The sequence below is a fragment of the Tauraco erythrolophus genome, unplaced genomic scaffold (assembly GCF_009769465.1).
Source record: "Tauraco erythrolophus isolate bTauEry1 unplaced genomic scaffold, bTauEry1.pri scaffold_47_arrow_ctg1, whole genome shotgun sequence".
NCBI classification, from domain to species: domain Eukaryota; kingdom Metazoa; phylum Chordata; class Aves; order Musophagiformes; family Musophagidae; genus Tauraco; species Tauraco erythrolophus.
In genome coordinates this window covers 645,206-661,897 of record NW_028238616.1, presented here as the reverse complement: position 1 = coordinate 661,897, position 16,692 = coordinate 645,206, and the positions used below count along the sequence as shown (strand labels likewise).

The 16,692-nt window shown below is 47.2% G+C and overlaps 1 pseudogene across 1 annotated transcript; it reads right to left on the bottom strand.

The window, feature by feature from the left end:
• Window positions 1–4,533: 4,533 nt before the first annotated feature.
• On the bottom strand, window positions 4,534–16,031 carry LOC104377867 (medium-chain specific acyl-CoA dehydrogenase, mitochondrial-like; annotated as a pseudogene). Its single transcript, XR_015222987.1, has 8 exons — window positions 15,893–16,031; window positions 15,724–15,803; window positions 14,853–14,982; window positions 13,425–13,531; window positions 12,406–12,550; window positions 12,244–12,329; window positions 10,010–10,253; window positions 4,534–4,608 (listed from the first exon to the last, which is right to left on the bottom strand). The product of XR_015222987.1 is annotated as a medium-chain specific acyl-CoA dehydrogenase, mitochondrial-like (transcript).
• Window positions 16,032–16,692: the final 661 nt, after the last annotated feature.

Genomic DNA, 16,692 nt, shown 5'->3' with positions numbered 1-16,692 from the left:
TTTTTGGTTAATTTAAATTAGAGAAATGTGGGGTTTTTTTCTATTAAAGAGCTATCCCAGTGCCTAAAATACAAAGTAAATTCAGTCTAGAAATAGCCATACCGAGTGAGCACTCACGGCTGTACTGAAGGTAGGTTGCAATGGGAACAAGAATATTCCCAAAGCCTCTTTCTTCCCGTGTTTGCGTGTAGCCATCTGTCGCAGATGGTGGGTTTTAACACGGTTACGCTTTGGCAGCAATTCAAGATTTATTAATGGTATGAGGTAATCAAAGATTAAACTTTAGCAACACTCGATGAGTAACCAATTTGAAGATTAACAAGACTATTCAGTAGGATATGTTATAATTAAAAGAGAGACTTAATTACAGGTTTGAAAATTACAAGACTCACACTCACTTACTACAATGTGTCCTAAATCACTACATACGTACGTACGAAACATGAAGTGTGCAAACAGAAATATTTGCATCCAGTGAAATATAAACACCCGCACTCATGGAGGCAAATGTGTGTGTTCGAGCACACAGGCAGGCAGAGAGGTGGCTGCAGGAGGCTGGCCTGTAGGTAAAATTCCCCTCTCAAGTTTAGAGCAAGCACTCACAGTGCATCAGCCTTCCTCAACAGGAGATAATGGAGACTCCAGCAGGGTACTTTGCCACCCCTCTCCACCAGCTTTGTCAGCAGACGATCCGTGAAGTTGGTACTTGAGAGGCATCCCAGCCCACGGGAGATGGTCGTCACAGCCCACTGCGATCCAGGAGAGCTCAAAGGGTCCCCTTGGAGTCACTATTTATAGGATCCAAGATAATTGACTTTTGTCAGGTACTTACAGGAGAAGAGGAGGCTCCGGGGTGACCTTATAGCGGTCTTCCAGTACCTCAAAGGGGCCTACAAGAAAGATGGGGAGAGGCTGTTCAGGAGGGCCAGTTGTGATAGGACAAGGGGTAATGGTTTTAAAATAGAGGGAGGTAGATTCAGATTGGATATTAGGAAAAAATTTTTTACCATGAGAGTTGTAGAACACTGGAACAGGTTGCCCAGAGAGGTGGTGGATGCTCCATCCCTGGAGACGTTCAAGGCCAGGTTGGACGAGGCCCTGAGCAACCTGATCTAGTTGGAGATATCCCTGTTCCTTGCAGGGGGGTTGGACTAGATGACCTTTGAAGGTCCCTTCCAGCCCTAACCATTCTATGATTCTATGATTCTATACTTTTCCATTTCGACCACAATTCATGTGAGGTAATTTTTGGCAACTTTCAGAGTGGGCAGTCCATGCACGGGGGTTCCAGGCATGTTTCCCAGGCTACAGGAGTCCCATGTGCAGTTAGGGAGTGCCCAACTCTCCCAACTCACTGTACTTGTGCTCAGGACAAAAAGGTACTGGACTGTTTCATCTCACTGCTGCAGCAGATGAGATCAGAAAGCGCAAGGTGGTCCCGGCCCGCTGCCCTGGCCGTTGAAACAAGAACAATGTTGGCTGGTGTTGACATCTCGATGTGGCCTGGGAGCAGGATTTGCACCACCACATCATCTTTAGTTCTCCATATCCTTTATTCCACTTTTCCTACTAGTGTGATTAAAAACATCATGACTAGGATTTCATTGTCCAAGTATAGACAACTATGACATTCCAAGCAACCTGGACCCCAGATCCCACGTACCTTTACAGTGGCTGTTGGGATCTTCCATAAGTCCTAGGTCATATCCTTCAATTCCATGTAGATGTCTTGGACATCTCAGAATATCAAAATAATACTAAAAGCCTCTGTTTAGCAACTGAATCCCATCTTCGGTATGGAGCTCTTTCCAAATATCAGACAAGAGACAAGGCCATAGCTCAGACATCTGTGCCAGTGATACCTGAAAAGGAAACTGAACTTTCTCAGGCTCGTTTTGGAGTTTTACAAAGCATCATTCTTTATGGCAGCGCTGGGTGCACGGGGGATTTCTCCTCCGAGCCGGCACACCCGGCTTCTGGGCAGAAAATTCGTTACACACTACAGTCATGCATAATTCATAACATATTTACATATTTTGAAACAATTGGTTAATTTTCTCTCACTTTACATGTAAATTCCTTCGCACGCTCAGTTCTCTTCCTCCGCCCCTTTCTTTGGGGTCAGGGGTGTATTTAGGGCAGGTGGTCCGTGAGTCGGTGGTCGCGATCTCCCCCTGCCGGAATTCCCTTTTCCCCCGAGTCACTGCGTGTTCACAGCTCAGAAAAACATGGGAACAAAGTTTCTGCAGTTTCTGGGATGTTCGCCTCAAGGGCAGACAGTTCTGGATAAAGAGTCTCTGTTTTAATCACTCCTGGCAGCTTCAAGGATGGACGTCTTGTTAGTTTCTTTAGGTGTGTGTAAATCACCTACTGCCACTGAACCCTTCATGAAACTCTTACACAAAAACTTTAACCCCTTTATTGTTGGGTAACACCAGGAGTAGCATGTGTTGGTCTACCCCTCATCTCCACATGCAGGAGAGTTATAATCCCTCTCTCAACCGTGCTGGCTCCTGACCCCTGGAGAGGGATTTGTGCCCAGGCATTTGAACATAAGGCACTAAATTTAGGTGTATATAACGCAGAGACAAGAATCAGTTTGAAATTAAGGGACCTGCATTTAGTGACCCAAATGTAGCTGTCTACAAGATAATGAGCTGTCTAAGCCTTTCTCGTAGCCGGTACTGATTTGTGGCATGATTCAGCTGTTCAAACAGAATGGTCTGGTGTCATCTAAGCCACCCACATAGAACTGGCAGATACAGCAAAGAAGATTCACTTACAGGAGAGTCACGTTGCTTTGAACTGAAAGCTGAAGGCCACAACAGATGTTATACAGCATATTTTATGGCACTAGCTGTCTATGTGTGTGCAGTCAAACTGAAAAGGTAGCCTGAACATCCAGTGGAGCCTGGAGAGCCAGTGAGCTCTCTACTCAGGTGTCTACAAATAAGTGTCTATTTGGTATATCAGGAATACCTAAGGCATCACATGGAGTTGGCAGATGTGAGACAGAGCCTATAGAAGACCCGTGCCTTCCTGGATGGACAGCTTGAGGACTAGCAAGACACCCCAGAGCATTTAACATGACACTAAATTAGTGTATTTGTGAGCAGGTGAATTGATAGTTCATTCTATTTAATATCACTGGCTGCCAATGAGGTTTGCCTTTCCTAACCTGATCTCTGCGCATTGGAACAGCATCTCTGCATTCTTCCCAAGCCACCTGCCTGTGCTTCCACCTCCTGTATGCTTCCTTTTCATGTTTGATGGATGGCTGTTGAGCTTGGAGGAGGTGATCCTTGATTGTCAGCCAGCTCTCCTTGACCCCTCTTCTCTGGAGGACAGTCTCTCATGGGGTTCTTCCGTGCAGATCTCTGAACAGGCCGGGGTCAGCTCTCCTGAAGGCCAGGGCCATGGTCTGCTACTTTCTCACACAAAGGGCAAGCCCCCATCTTGCTTTCACGACTCTGTGATCCCAATGAGCTACTCAAGCCCTGTGACTGCACCAGACCTCCAGTTCCTCTCGCTTGTTCCCTGCCCTGCACCGGTGTAACAGCCTCCAGCGCCGGCCCCTCGCTGGCCACGGGATGTGTGTGTGTTGTGGGTATCGGTGGGGTTTGTGACCATCGCTTTCGGGCGATGGCCTGGTGAGGTGTGTGCCTCTGCCAGCGCACCGCTGTGCATCGGTCATCGCAGCCATGACCTGTTGTATTCCCGATCTGCTGTGCCTGCAGGTTGCGGTGGCTCCAGCTCACCAGTGTCTGCTGCAGGGACCTGGCCGCAGCGCTGAGCACCAGCCAGAGCCTGTGGGAGCTGAACCTTGGTGGAGACAGCCTGGGAGACGCTGAGATGAGGCTGCTCCATGAGGGGCTGAAGCATCCTGTCTGCAGGCTGGAGAAACCGTGGTGAGGGACCCAGGGCTGCTCAGGGCACTTCTCCTGGGCAGCACTTGATGTCCCCAGCCAGCATGGAGCAAAGACTCCATGTCTCCAGCACTGGGAGATCTTTGTGTTGCGAGAGTGGGTAGGTTGTGTCTCTTCTCAGCGAAGAAGGGTTCTGTTATGAAGGTCCTTATTCTGAAGGAAGGCCAGGGTCTGTTCAGACCACGATCATTCATGGGATGCTGATGGAGTTTTCCCAAGGCTGCAAAGTCTTGCACTGTGCTGTTTTGGCTGGAGAATCAACTAAGGTAGGCACCCTGCTTGTTTCCACCGAAGCACAGTTGAGTCTCAATTACTTGCATGAAGGGTGTGCGGATGGTGGTTTGCGTGCTTCGAACAAAGAGGAGTTGCATTGGTGAAGGGTCTTCAGGGGAGCAGAAATCCTCAGAGAAGCTCGGCCTTTTAACCTCCCCACTGCCCTCGCCATGACAGCTCCTGGGCAGGGGGAGCAGCAGGTGGGGAATGGGGATGGCAGCAAGAGAGGGCTCTGGCAGGCACTTGGGAGCAGGGTCGGGTGAAGCAGAGGTGCTACTGGTCCCTGATTGTGCCATGCACGGGGGTGTCAGGTGGTGGTCAGTATCAGGCACGTTTAACAGTTCTCTGCTTCCCTCCAAAGGTTGATCAGATCTGGATTAAATGAAGGAGCACAGCAGAAGTTGGCTCCCTGGAAGAGGAGAAGCCCAGGTGGAATCAATGTCACATTTCTTGAGCAGGGCAGTCGGCAGAGGAGGTCTCAGGCCTCATGATGCTCTCACAGAGACAGGCTGAAAGTTAAAAACGAATCAAGAACGAGGGGATGTTTGCTGCAGTTATGGCCATTCCCTTTAATGCCAAAAAGGGGTTACTGGTGTGTCTGGTTGGGACGTCACTGCAGGCTTGGCTGACTGTCATGATGAGGGTGGGAGATGCTGCTGGGGGCCGAGCTCTGCTCAGGCATGACAGCAGTTTGAAGGGGTCTGCCTGGCTCTCCATCAGGGCAGGAGGGGAGCAGAGGGAGTTAGGGTAGAGATGCAGAGAGCAGCATGGGGTGTATGAGCATAGACCCTCCTTGAAGCTCCTGAGCGCCCTGTACATAAGGGCGGGTGTTTTTCCTGTTCCAGGGCTCACTGAGGAAGATTTTGATAGTTCCGGTTTGACAGCTCCAAAGGAGGTTCCTTCTGCCTCTTTTGTTTACCTATGCTTTCATCCAGGAGAATTTCTTCTGATTTTGCATAAAAGGCCTGACTTGGGATCTCCTCAGGTTGTGACATTTCCCTCCCTTCCCATGGCCGGTGCCAGGCTCTGGACTCTCCTAGTGCCAGACAGTCCCCAGGAATGGCACCCAGGGAATCTATCCAGGCTCTTGTCTTCAGCCAACAACAAACAACATCACAGTGGCAAAGTAGGAGTTCCCTGAGCTGCAGAGACGTCCTCTTCTTTTAACTCCCTTGGACTCGCAGTGAGTCCCTGTAAATACATGTCCACGTTCTGCCTCCTCCTGCCGTGCTCTTCTGTGCACGGAGTGACAAGGTTCTGCTGCAGGGGGACTTTGGCATGAACAGGCAGCAGTTCGTACCTGTCACCACGTAGGTAAGCCAGGCGTGCCTGAAGGTGCCTGGGGGAGGACAGGACTCCCAGAAACACAAAATCATGGAATAGCTGGGCTGGGAAGGGACCAAACCCCCTGCTCACGCAGGGTCAGCTAGAGCAGGTTGCCCAGGTCATGTCCATCCAGTTGCTGGATTTCTCCAAGGATTGAAAATCCACAGCTGCTCTGGGCACTCAGGTCTGATAATCACACTCACAGTAAAAAAAAGGTTTTTCTTACGTTTTCACAGTCCGGAAATGCAAAGTCCATCCTCTGGGGAGGCACAGCCCCATACACCAGTACACACTGGGACAGGCCGTCGGAAAGCCGCGTCTGAAGCCCCCTGCGAGGCTGCAGGCTGGGATGGGGGAAGAGCTGCTGGGCTCGGAGTGCCGGTGCGGTGCGGCCGGGCAGCGGTGCCGTCTGACGCCTGGAGCTGTGCCAGCGGGACCTGCCGGAGCCTGGCACGGGGGCCGGGGCAGCCAAAGCGGGACCTGCCGGAGCGTGCGGGGGCGACGGGATGGACCCTGCGCTCTGCTGCTCTGTGGGCGTGGGTGGGACACATGGACACACGGACAGATGCACAGACACACGCACAGACACATGCACAGACACACAGACACACACAGACACATGCACAGACACACGCACACACACGGACACACACACAGACACACACACAGACACACAGATGCATGCACAGACACACATGGACACACAGACAGGACACACAGACACACATACAGACACAAGCACAGGACACACAGACACTCAAAGACTCACAGACACATGCACACACAGACGCGCAGACACACACAGACAGACACGCACAGACACGAACAGACACACACATGCACAGAAGCACAGGACACAGACACACGCACAGAAACCGAAACACACGTGCACGCACACACACACACACAGACTCATGCAGAGACACAGAGACATGCACAGACACATGCACAGGCACAGACACACAGACGGACACGCACAGACACACACAGGCACGCAGAGACACAGAAACACACGGGCGCGCACACACACAGACACACACACACGCTCGGGTCCCCCAAGCACCAGCACAGCCCCTCTGTCACCCGGACCCCTGCCCGGCCCCCGGCCCTCTGACCCACCTCACTGCCCCCAGCTCACCGGCTGGCCCAGCTCGGTGCTCACTGCCGACAGCAGCACTCGCCCACCCATCCCACGGGCTCCCCACGCTCCTGGGTCCCCCCAGGTACCAGCGCAGACCCCTGCCCGCCTGATACCCCAGCCCGAACCAGAGCCCTCCTTGCTCCCAGCTGGTCCAGCATGAAGTTTGCTGGTGAATACCCACGCACACCCCCATGCACACACGGTTTGGGGGGACACAGCCTCTCGCCCCCCAGCAGCCGGCACCAGGCGCACGGGCTGTGACCCGCGGTCCCGCTCCGGCTGACGTGTGGAGCCCCTCACTCATGCAGCCCCCCGGCAGCTGGTTTTGAGGACACAGACTGTTCCTGCTGCAGTGGCTGGAGATTAAAGATGCCCGCTGGTTCCAGCAGCAGCACTGGGAGCCCACTCACTCCATAGCTGACACCACAGCCCAGGGGCACCCACACCCCTGGTCTGACCCCTGTACTGGCACCAGTTTTCACTCTCAGACCCAGATCTCAGCAGCAGCTGGCACTTAGTCCTTGCAGTACGCTGGACATGGGGCAGAGAGTGAGATTACACCGAGAGATCCATAAGACGTTGTAAGAGACAGGGGTAATAAGACAGTAAAAACACAGAAGACGCCAGGACGGCCTGTGATGGATGATCAGCAGCAGGGCTTGTCGGAGGAGGGGGCTGACTGCCCAGTTTCACCCACAGCTGGCCCCTTTTGCCCCCCTGTCTGTCTGTTCGTTCGCTCATCCACTTTCCCCGCTCCTTCCCCCCCACCCCCCACCCCTTCACCAGTTTGCACCCACTGACCCCCCCCACCACCGACCCTCCGGTGCATCCTGACCAGCACACTGCAACACGACGGCGAAAACTGATTTAGTGCTAAAATGTCCCGCATGTTTCCCTTACGCGCAGACAGCCCTTGCTGCACTGTGTTTCTTCTGACGATTAACCCTTTCCTGTTTCGCAGGAGTGAAAGCCACGGCTGCCTAAGTAAGTGCTTGCTCCTTAAAGGGCCAGTCCTGAAAAACCCTAAACCAAATTTCATCGTACTTTGGAAAAAGTCAGCACAGGGGCCCTTTCTTCTAAGGCACGATGGAGAAACTACCTTCTGAGCTTTGCACGGACTCAGGAAGTTGTACGAGCCAAAATCATTACTGGATGCAACTGAACGGTTTTTATTGGTTCTCAAGCTCTATATATCTGTCCTGCCTTTTTCTTTATAGTTCATGTTAGATAACCACAGAAATGTAACTCAGTACCTTTTTATGACATTAAAGAAGTATTTAATGTGAACACATACAGTAGTCAAATTAAAAGCCTGCAAGACTTTGAGGAGATATGGCTTTATAATTTAAAAAAAAAGAAATTTTAAATGGAGTAATGTTTGTGATACCAAAGAATCAGACAAACTACAAATATACCTGAAAATATTTTAATTGAATTTTAAAATGTTCTCTCATGGCAGTAGCTTCAGCAACGTGCAGTACATCAACCCCTGCATAACACTCAAGTGCCTTTTCATTTCTAAAATAATGGCTCATTAGCAAATGCTAGGATAGAGTTTGTTCCTCTTTTGTTTGTTGCTAAAAAACCCTCCAAACTGTAAAACGTGTATAACTGGTACTTAAAAAAATAACACTTCAGCCTAGATTAGAATTGCTACATTTAAGGAATGAAATTTATTTAGTGATGTAATATCCTTATTGTCTTGCTAATTTATACATTTCAGCAACAAGCACCAGCCATTCTGGTGGTTACCACAGAGGATTCCAGCCCAGCAGCTCGAGGGATTGTGCAGTTTAAATTTATACTGTGGTAAACAGAGGAATAGTAAGTAAGGAATATCAGAGGTTTTACAAAAGAGTTTGAGAAGATAAAAAAGAGAGATGCTGTATTTCCTTCCTCTGAAAAAAAGGCTCACCGTGAGCCGGCACCGTGCGCTGGCAGCCCAGAGAGCCAGCCGTGCCCTGGGCTGCACCCAGAGCAGCGTGGGCAGCAGGGCGAGGGGGGGATTCTGCCCCTCTGCTCTGCTCTGTGAGACCCCCCTGCAGTGCTGCCTTCAGCTCGGGGGGCCCCAACATCAGAAGGACATGGAGCTGCTGGAGCGGGGCCAGAGGAGGCCACAGAGGTGATCCGGGGGCTGGAGCACCTCTGCTATGGAGACAGGCTGGGAGAGCTGGGGCTGTTCAGCCTGGAGAGGAGAAGGCTCCGGGGAGACCTTCCAGCACCTTCCAGTGGCCGACGGGGCTACAGGAAAGCTGGAGAGGGGCTTTGGGCACGGGCGTGGGGTGGTAAGACAAGGGGCAATGGCTTTACACTGGAAGAGGAGAGATTTTGATGAGATCTGAGGAAGGAAGTTTTTACATGTAGGGTAGTGAGGCACTGGAACAGGTTGCCCAGATCCTGATTTCAGTGCACAGTTAATTTGTGAAACTCATTGCCCCTGGACGATACCAATGCTAAAATTGTACATAGGTTCAAAAAAAGACAGGACAAATTCATGGAAGAAGCATCTGTTGAGGGTTAGCTAACGGAGAAACCAAAGATACCTTTAGCTGAGGAATTCACTTGAAGCCTGGGGAAACATTTTGAGGAAGTGCTGCTGTGTTGTTACTGTATTTTTATGCACTTCTCGCAGTGTTGGCTTCTGTCAGAAACAGACTGATGGGTTGGTTTTTTGACTGATATGAGCACTTTTTTTTTTAATTCCCAAGTGCTGTGAAGAAGCTGGTTTCGTGTTCACTTCTAGACTGAACGAAGAGGAAGCTGAGAAGCACATAAACAGTAGTCATTACTATTTGTTTGTTCTCTACACCTACTTTGGATATGACAAGTAGAAGGATGTAATTTGCAACAACCATTCTTTGCACCAGGCACTGGGCTGAGGGGAAGACTAAGCTACAGGGAGGCACCAGGCCAGGGTACACACAGAGGGTCAGAGGATTCCCATCATGGAAGATTTTCATAAACCATCTCTACTTACAGAACACCAAAGCAAGCATTGGTACTTCGATCAGTGTTTTCTACAGTGCTTTTTTTTCTGAGTTCAAAAGCTTCAAAATGAAGTGCTCAAGAATTTCAGAGAGTTACCCCTTCAGAAAAGCAAAACCACACCACTGAAGTTATTTCTCTTGTGTAGGTTAAGTTGTTGATCTAAAGCAAAGAGTTTTGTAAACAAGAATTTGCCTGATTAAACACCCTTTCTTTAAATGGAAGGATTATTGCTCTCATCCTCAGAACTATTTTTTATATAAGTACAGCATGATTTCAACTAAGTAGTCATTATTTTGTTTTATTTGATATACGACATATGCATTGCTGTAAAGATCACATTCTCTCTTTTACTTACCTGGTAGATTTTAGCATCTCCTCCCATCAGTTTTTCTACAGGCTATTCTATTAAATCAATTTCCTCCAAAAACCTGCACTGCTTGGTTTGCAACATCACCAGCGAACACCTTTGCAGTGGAAGCACAGTAGGTGTTGCTACAACCTGCATCGACTGCCCACGCAGCTCCCTGGGCAGCCAGCCGGGCACGTTCCACTTCCATCGCCATGCCAGCATGCAGGAAAGGCACCGCCGGGTGCTGGGAGTGATGAGCAAACCAGGTGAGCATCGCCTGCTTAGAATGCTGTGACATCCGAGAAGAATATGCTGTTCTTAATTTCTTAATTTTTGAATTCAACACACTCAGAAAATTGTACTTGAGGAGTTGTGCAGAATTGGGATCAGGCTTTCATAACTGTTAAATTAGACTTTAAAGTTTTTATTTCTAAAATCCACTTAGTCACAGGGATTAAGTATTGAATTAAGTAAGTATTAAAGTTGTGCTTTACTTTTTATGAGATCTGCACTTAGTTTGATGTTCATTGATGTTCCTTTAAGCCTGGTAAGCAGTGTGATTGGCAATGTATTGTAGTCATATTAATCCTGTGAGTCTTGTTTCAGATACCTCAGGGACGTTTTTTCCTTCCCTGAAAATCCCTGTTCATTAGAATTGAAGAATTTAAGTATGTCCTGGCAGTATATGAGTTTCAGGGTTTTGGGCAGAGTTTTCTCAGTGATTTGTCTATTATCATGAATAATTACTGAGGAAATGGAACATGGAAAATAAGGAGGTGATTGGTGACAGCCAACATGGCTTCACTAAGGGCAAATCCTGCCTGACTAATTTGGTGCCTTCTATGATGAGGTCACAGCATTGATGGATCGGGGAAGAGCAACTGACATCATCTGCCTGGACTTGTCCAAAGCATTTGACACTGTCCCACACGACATCCTTGTCTCTAAACTGGAGAGACATGGATTTGATGGATGGGCCACTCAGTGGATAAGGAATTGGCTGGATGGTCGCACTCAAAGAGTTGTGGTCAATGGTTCAATGTCCACGTGGAGGCCAGTGAGGAGTGGTGTTCCTCAGGGGTCAGTACTGGGGCCAGTGCTATTTAACATCTTTGTTGGAGACATGGACAGTGGGATCGAGTGCACCCTCAGCAAGTTTGCAGATGACACCAAGCTGGGTGGTGTTGTGGACATGCTGGAGGGAAGGGATGCCATCCAGAGGGACCTTGACAGGCTGGAGAGGTGGGCCTGTGTGAATCTCATGAAGTTCAACAAGGCCAAGTGCAAGGTCCTGCACGTGGGTCGGGGCAATCCCCAGCACAAGGACAGGCTGGGCGGAGAATGGATGGAGAGCAGCCCTGAGGAGAAGGCCTTGGGAGTGCTGGTGGTTGAGAAGCTCACCATGAGCCGGCACTGTGCGCTGGCAGCCCAGAAAGCCAACTGTGTCCTGGGCTGCACCCAGAGCAGCGTGGGCAGCAGGGCGAGGGGGGGTATTCTGCCCCTCTGCTCTGCTCTCCTGAGACCCCCCTGCAGTGCTGCCTTCAGCTCTGGGGTCCCCATCATCAGGACATGGAGCTGCTGGAGCGGGTCCAGAGGAGGCCACAGTGATGACCCGAGGGCTGGAGCACCTCTGGTATGGAGACAGGCTGGGAGAGTTGGGGCTGTTCAGCCTGGAGAGGAGAAGGCTCGAGGGAGACCTTCGAGCAGCCTGCCAGTGCCTGAAGGGGCTACAGGGAAGCTGGAGAGGGGCTTTGGACAAGGGTGTGTAGTGACAGGACACGGGGCAATGGCTTTAAACTGAAAAAGAGGAGATTTCGATGAGATCTAAGGAAGAAGTTATTCACTATGAGAGTGGTTGAGGGGAACAGGTTGCCCAGAGAAGCTGTGGCTGCCCCATCCCTGGAAGTGTTCAAGGCCAGGTTGGATGAGGCTTTGAGCAACATGGTGCAGTAGAAGGTGTCTCTGCCCATCGCTGGGGGGTTGGAACTAGATGGTCCCTTCCAACCCAAACCATTCTATGACTCTATGATTCTATGTATCCCAGGAGTTCCTGCAGACCTAGATTTACTTAGTGCTGACCTATATACTTGAAAACCCAAGCAATGGCAGAGATATAATAAATCACATGTCCTAAATGTCAAGGAACAACCTTGAAAATTCACCAGTAGTGCATCTGAAAACATCGCTTTTTGCCATATTTATTTTTATAAAATAAACTTACTAAAAAAAATTTATAAAATTAACTTACTTCAACAATTTTTTCTCTCCAAAGCATATTGAGTAGCTTCATCGAGTGCTCTCCTTGGTAACCCAACAGCATCAGCTGCTACCAGAATTAAATACAGCACAGAATGAAAATCAGAAATTCCTATTATATTTTTTAAGTAACTTATTTCTGATGCTTACGGGTGGTCTGCTCTTCTCGACAGCTCCCATTGCGATTTTAAAGCCAGCTCCCTCCGCTATTAACACATTTTCTTTCGGAACTCTCACATCTTCCAAGCCAACACCTCTTGCATCCGAGCAGCGCTGACCCATACTCATGTCCTGGAAAGAGAAGTTTACACAGGTGCAATTAAATTGGATTCTTCCAAGGTGCAACACATTTTCATTCCTTAGTTTACTCAAAGCATAAATAAAGCCTCCCCCCAACCACTTCAGTTTTATCTAACGATCACAACAAATACTGGTTTTGCATTTACAGAGCAGCACTCCCTTGATTTGTCAAAGCCGGGCAGTTTACTTTCTCCACATGTGAAATAATTCTGTACAGTAATCACTCGTTTGTCTTTTTCTGGGTCAATGACATCCTTTGAGATGGAAGAGAAAAAGGTAAAGAACCTAAGATGCAGGCAGAAGTAAAACACAGCTGTACTAGAAAGAAACGAATAAATGAATGAGATTTTCAAGTTTTCCCATCCCTTTCCTAATGCCTGATGGCCGGTTTTGCCTGCTACCAAAAATAGTACTTTCTTTGCTTTCTTTTTTTCCCCCAAAAGAGAACTAGCACCCGCGTCTCCGAGGCCTGTTCCTTGAACAGGAGCAGGTCAAACGAAAGCGCAGCGGGTGTTCATGGTGGACGTTGCCCACCCTGCTTCTCACACTTCCAAGGCGTGCCACGTCACATTCATTGGCACGTGTCAATCAAATGGTTCTCAGAGATCCTTTTGCAGTTGTGCAAAGCCATCTTACCTTAGACCACCCTGAGTAACTCCTTATCCGAATTAATAAAATTATAGTTATTAAGTACATCTTGTGAATAGTTGCTCTATGCTGTGACAATGAAAATATCACTGTACATGAGCACGTGAAAACGGTCAGTTGCTCAACAGTCTTTTTTCTTTCATGGCAGTTTGTTGCATTATTGGTTTAGAAGTAAATAATAATTCCTGGCGTGCCAAATAAGAGACACACTGTTCACCTTTCTTCCAATTTGGATTCCAGGGCTATTTGCTGCCCCAATGAATCCAGTGAAGGCTTTGCTTGCAGGAGCTCTTGGATCTGGGTTGGTACCACTTAGCAAAAAATCTAGTGTGAAAGAAAGAAGAGGGGAGTCAGTTTATCCTCACAATTAACAATCAGATACTTTTTCAGCTAATGTTAGATGTTTTAATGTGTGTTTGTACCATATAATAAATCTATCCATAAGTTAACATCCCTTTTTTCTTGCCCCTTCCAAAAATAAACTGAGAGGGAGTGAGGGAGAGGAAGTGTCAGTGCATCTCTTACCGCAAAAGTCAAGATTTAATAAAATTACTTCAGATCAAGATGCAAAGGTTGTCCACCTTTTCCATGTATTGTAAGTCTTTATATTACAGTCAGCTTCAGGAATAGTACAAAAGAAACCTATTCACAGCTCATACAGAAGAATTATTGCTTAGGAAATAGAGTACTGCATGCAAAATGTCGCTGTCCTCCTGATTGCAATTATCTTAATTTATTCTTCTAAGTATAAGTTGTAAATAAGTTTTTTTCTGTTAGAAATTAAACAGTTGTAAATCACATGATGGTGTCCAGTAACATCAAAAGACAGCTGGTAGATTCTCTTTGATGGTTCTGCCTTGAACAAGGGAATAAATAATGAGAAATTCAACTTTGTACATGAATGTATAAAGTTTTTCCTCTCGAATAAAAAGCATTCATGTGTTGGGGATGAGCATGATCTTGTGTGAGACATGATGGAAGAGGTCTATATTCTACATGGAAAGCATGTTCCACAGACACCACAGCAAAATCTAGATTCTTTGACACTTGAAAAATGTCTTCCTTTAGGAAAATAAAATGTAACACCACAATCCTAGAGTTTTTCTATCTTCACTGAAAGGGAGAGATGTTTCTAGTCGAATCAGAAGAAAGGGATCTCCATCTCAGTCACCACACCCACAAAACAAAGTCCCTCCTAACAGGAGCCTCTGAGTACTTTGCAAGTTAACCCTTACTGTTGCTGCCCTTCTCTGAAGAGAAAGCAGAATTAATTTTGTCTGATATCAGCGAAATTTGAGAGGCATTCTTGAATGGAGCTGTCATGTCATCGCTCAGTTTCCTTTTCAGGCATCGCACAGCACTGAGGCTGCTTTCAGCTATTTCACATCTGAGAATTTTCTCACAGGGTTCTTAGGAAGCAGAGAAAGGGCCAGGAGGGCTCCTGAGCTGCCACAGCACTTAGGAATAATGAAAAAAAAAGTGCCCATATCAGCCAGAAAACCAACCCAGTAATCTGTTTCTAGTTGGGAACTCACGGTGAAACACTGGACGCCCAGATTTGTAACAAATCTTTAAAGAAACACGAGTATCTAACTTGATATAGAAAAGAATAACAGAAAATGTGACGTAAGTCAAAAGTCAACACACCAGTTTGCTTTCCCACCGTTCGTGACCCACATCTGACCATTAATAACATACTCATCTCCTTTCTCCTCAGCTTTTGGTTTTATACCAGCCACATCAGAGCCTGCTCCAGGCTCTGCTACACAATAAGCCTAAAAGAAAATCAAATGCAAAACCTCGAAAAATAAAAGCATATTAAATTAAATTAAAGCATATAAAATAAAATATTTTTAGGCAACCACAAATTATTGCAGAATTATGTGCACCAAACTGATCTGTAAAAGTTTTAAGTGAACTGCATGGAAAACCCCAGAATATTACATCAAAAAATATCCCAGCAACAGTGAGCAAGAATGCAAACACGTAGGGTCACTCTTCCCTATAAATCAATAATACTTAAAATTGTCTTTTAATAATTAATCATGTTCTTACGCTCCCCAAACTCTGCTATGAAAGCTGAGGATCTTTAAAATCTGAAAATAAGAGCAGAGAGTAATGTTTTACAGTAACCGTGCTCTTCATCTTGTGAGGCTTGGTTGCTCAGATTTTCCTGCACTGCCCATGAATCCTTCCTTCCTTCCGTGTACCCAGTACTGCTCAGACAACATTCAGCATTCAGAAATGCAGTTTAATGGCCGTCTGAGTTGTGTTTGTGCCCTTAGAAACCTGGCATTTTTCTGACCTCCTACACCTTCTCTTGACAGTGAATTAAAAGGCACTCATTTTCAGTAAGTGGCTTAGGCTGGTTTTCCAGGTAATACCTTCTCTTTGCTTATTGCATATATCTAATCCAGTATTCCTTGACTTCCAGCAAATGCAGTGTTTTAAACAAACAAACCAAACTGGTTAATATGATTTAGGAACATTCTACAGTGTTGCTAAGTTACACTTACACACATCTCGGGTTCCTCTGTCGTTCTTCCTAAGAATTTTTTTTGCTGCTGCTCGCTTCCTGCAACAATTAACCGGCATTTGCTGAAAGAAAATATTTAGATCATTAATCTGTCTTTTTAAAGGGCACGGACTTAGATTAAAGGAGATAAGAGAAGACAGAACCCACCCCTCCCAGGGAGCTTGCCTCGATGGCAGTGTGAGCCCCCGTACACCTGGAAGCCAACTCGTCCGTAACAAGGCATGCCGAGGCCAAGGCCACCGACAGGTTAAATGGTTCATTGACTAAAGTAAGTTTAAAGCGGAACATATTAGTGATTTACAAAAGTTAATTATCAAAAACATATTTCCACACGTACATTTGATTGTGCACTGTGTCTGATTAAACATTTCCATGCAAGCTTTTTAAATAAAGTGTTGTCAGATTAGTAACAGATGACTTAAAAACGACATTTCTCAGTTCCAGGGTGACCGTGTGCTTGTTATGAGACAAACTGCACAAAACGTTGAGAACATGCTACCAGAATCTTTCAACTACTTTACATCTCAGAATTTCCTTACAGAGTTCTCAGGAAGCAGAGAAAGGGCCACAAGGGCTCCTGAGCTGCCACAGCACTTGGGAATGAAAAAAAGAAAAAAAGTGCCCGTATCAGTCGGAAAATCAGCCCAGCAGTCTGTCCCTGACAGAAGCCAGCACTGTGGGAAACGTGAAAATGCAGTTAACAACACAGCAACGCTTCCTCAAAATGTGGAAAAATTCCCCAAATTCCCCAGTCTTCAGGTGACCTCCTCAGCTAAAAGTATCTTTGGTATCTTCTCTCCTCAAAAGTCATGGTGGTGGCTTTCTTGGTTTTTTTTGTGTTTTTTTTCCCCTTTCTGTTTGCCTTTTTCCCCTTTCTGTTTCCCAGTCTCTTTCCTTCTTGCTGTGCTCTAAACCTCCTGTTGGGAACTTTCTTACCACAAACTGGGCA